Here is a 3,620-nt window from a genome sequence, read left to right as displayed (position 1 = left end):
GCCTGCAGAACAGACGCCGGGGCATTCGATTCTGCGACGCTCGCCGACGCAAATCACTTTGTTGACCGCTGCTTCGCCGCCTCTGTATTCTTTTGAGTTGTAAGGGGAGCACAAGTTCGCTCCAAATAAACTTGTTTCTCCTTCAAGACAACTGCGTCGTCCTTGGCTTTGTGACATCTGGTGCGGGGTACTCACCCTTTATGCTCTCTACGACATCTGGAAGCCGCCAAGCCAGCCCAACCAGAGAAAGCCGCCGACTGCAACGATTGCTACCCGAGTTCGGTTTGATGCCAGAAGGGCCCAAAAAAAAGAACGCTGCAACCAACACCATGGTGCAAGAAACAACGTCGCCAATCGTCCTGCAGCAGCCCCGGGAACCGCCATCGTTCCGGGGAGCCCCCGCTGAAGACCCCGAAGAATGGTTGGAGAAGCTGGAGCGCGTCCGCATCTTCAACAGGTGGGACGACGAAGAAACTTTCCGGCATGTCTTCTTTTACTTAGAAGATGCTGCTCGAACTTGGTTCGAGAACCATGAGAGTTCTTTGACCGACTGGACTCACTTCAAAAGGGAGTTCCTTAAGACATTCACTACCGTTGTGAGAAAAGAGCGAGCTGCGCTTTTGCTTGAAACTGGGACACAACACCCCAACGAAGGGGTCGTGATCTTCGTTGAGGAGATGAAGCAACTATTTCGCCGTGCGGACCCCGAAATGACGGAAGAAAAGAAGTACGCTTCTTGATGCGCGGTGTGAAGGAGGAACTGTTTGCTGGACTTGTCCGAAATCCGCCAAAGACCGTCGCCGAATTCGTGACCGAAGCCAGCACCATCGAGAAAGCACTCGAAATGCGTGCTAAGCAGTACGACCGGAACTATGTTGGCATGGCCAATGCGAATTGCGTCGACAACGTGCGCATTCCCGAAGATAGCCTACGGGAGACTATCCGCGAAATAGTGAGGGAGGAGCTGCGGAAACCGCTCCCGACGCCGCCGCAACCACAAGTCGCTTCTCTTACCGACGTCATTAGAGAAGTGCAGCAAGCGCTGGGAACTTCAACGACGCCAGTAGCACCTCGCGAGCCGCAAGCCATGACCTACGCGGCTGCTGTACATCGCCCTCGCCCTCCTGCACCCTATCGTCACGAGGCTCCGTACCGTCGTCCCCTCTCGCCGGCCCGACCACCTGCGGCGCAACCCCCCGCCCCAAGGAAGACCGACGTGTGCCGAACATCCGACAATCGTCCGCTGTGCTACCACTGCGGAGAGTCCGACCACGTCTATCGTCGCTGCCCCTACAGGAGGCTCGGTTTGCGAGGGTTCTCCGTCGACGCACCCCGCCCCCGAACTGGCCAGCGCCCATCGGAGATCGAAGAGTACCTTCTAACACCAGCCGTCCACCAGCCCGTTTCAACCGTTCGCCGTCACCCTACCCATACCAGTCGCCGAACCGCCGTAGCAATGCTGAGTTCTCGCGTGGAAAGTCCCCCAGCCCACGCGGGGGAAACTAAAGGAAGCAACTTCTGGAGGTGAAGTTGCTCTACGGCGAAAAACTGGAAACCCTCCAACGACGCAAGGACGCGCTGAAAACACCGATTCACGACATGCCCTCATCCCTACGACCCGACCTAACCCTGACGAGACTCCCGAACACGACGACAGCTACACGGCGCGACGCGTACCCGACATGACCGAGGCTGCCGCTGAGAAGACAACAACGACGCACAGTGCCCGACCGTCAACACGCACAAGCCGAGACGCGACGCCCCGACGCACCCGGAACTCGAGGAAGGCGGCGTCCGACGTCCCGTTGTCCATCGACGGCTTTGACGTAGTCGCCGTCGTCGACACGGGAGCCGACTACTCGGTAATGAGCGGGTCATTCACGCTGAAGAAAGTTACGACAAGATGGGACGGTCCACATATACGCACAGCAGGAGGCCACCTCGTCACGCCAAGTGGAACGTGCACATCGCGCGTCACTATAGACGGCACGACGTACCCAGCGGCGTTCGTCATTTTGCCTAACTGCTCCCGCGACGTAATTCTCGGAATGGACTTTTTTTTGGCAAACTCAAAATTACGTCAGACACCCCTAGCGAAGCACCGAATTATAACCGAAGATGGAGCCCGACCTACCCGACAGTCACCGTACCGCGTCTCTTCACACGAGCGGGAAGCCATCCGGACTCAAGTCGACGACATGCTGAGCAACGACATAATACAGCCATCGAAAAGTCCGTGGGCTGCGCCCGTCGTACTCGTGAAGAAAAAAGACGGCACATTAAGGTTCTGTGTTGACTACCGGCGACTGAACAAAATCACCAAAAAGGACGTGTACCCCCTGCCACGAATCGACGACGCCCTCGACCACCTCTGCCATGCGAAGTACTTCTCATCGATGGATTTGAAAACCGGCTACTGGCAAATTGAAGTGGACGAGAGAGACCGAGAGAAGACTGCATTTATAACCCCGGATGGCCTATACGAGTTCAAGGTGATGCCTTTCGGGCTGTGCACGGCGCCAGCAACGTTTCAACGAGTCATGGACACGGTGCTAGCTGGCCTGAAGTGGCACACCTGCCTCGTATACCTCGACGACGTTGTCGTATTCGCCCGGACTTTCGACGAACACCTCGCAAGGTTGGAGTCTGTACTCGAGGCCATTCGTACGTCGGGGTTAACGCTAAAGCCTGAAAAGTGCCGTTTCGCGTACGAGGAACTCAAGTTCTTGGGCCACGTCGTCAACGCCGCGGGAGTCCTACCTGACCCAGCAAAAACTTCAGCCGTTGCGAACTTTCCAAGGCCGAAAGACAAGAAGGGCGTGCGAAGATTTCTCGGACTGTGCGCATACTACCGGCGCTTCGTCGCAAACTTCGCAGGCATTGCAGAGCCGCTCACGCGCTTGACTAAAGATAGCACTCCTTTCAGCTGGGACAACGACCTAGAAAAAGCATTCTGCGAGCTGCAAAAACGCCTGCAAAGCCTGCCCGTGCTCGCTCATTTCGACGAAAGCGACGAAACGGAAATACACACGGACGCCAGTGATATAGGCTTGGGTGCCGTCCTCGTCCAAAAACAAAGCGGGTGCGAAAAGGTAATCGCCTATGCCAGCCGTGGTCTGTCGAAGGAGGAGAAAAACTACTCTGCCTCTGAGAAAAAGTGCCTGGCAATTATATGGGCGATTTCAAAATTTCGCCCATACGTGTATGGAAGACCATTCAAGGTTATGACTAACCACCACGCGCTGTGTTGGCTCGCCAATTTGAAGGACCCCTCTGGCCGTCTTGGGCGGTGGAGCTTGCGCCTGCAGGAGTTCGACGTTACAGTCGTTTATAAATCCGGCAGGAAACACTCCGACGCCGACTGCCTGTCCCGCGCCCCCGTCGACCCACCAGCACAAGACTCTGAGGAAGACAGCGCGTTCTTCGGAATCGTGACGGAGACCGACCTAGCCGCCCAGCAGCGTGCCGACCCTGACTTACGCGTCATAATCGACTACCTCGAGGGACGCAACGTCGCCGTACCTAGGACCTTCAAACGCAGCTTACCAGCATTCAGCCTGAGAAACTCCGTCCTCGTGAAGAAGAACTTCAGCCCCGGAACGAGAACGAATTACCTTCTT

Source organism: Haemaphysalis longicornis, unplaced genomic scaffold (genome assembly GCF_048455015.1).
Source record: "Haemaphysalis longicornis isolate Haplotype H1 unplaced genomic scaffold, Haemaphysalis longicornis Haplotype H1 scaffold_1, whole genome shotgun sequence".
Lineage (NCBI taxonomy): Eukaryota > Metazoa > Arthropoda > Arachnida > Ixodida > Ixodidae > Haemaphysalis > Haemaphysalis longicornis.
This window is presented reverse-complemented; position numbering follows the sequence as displayed.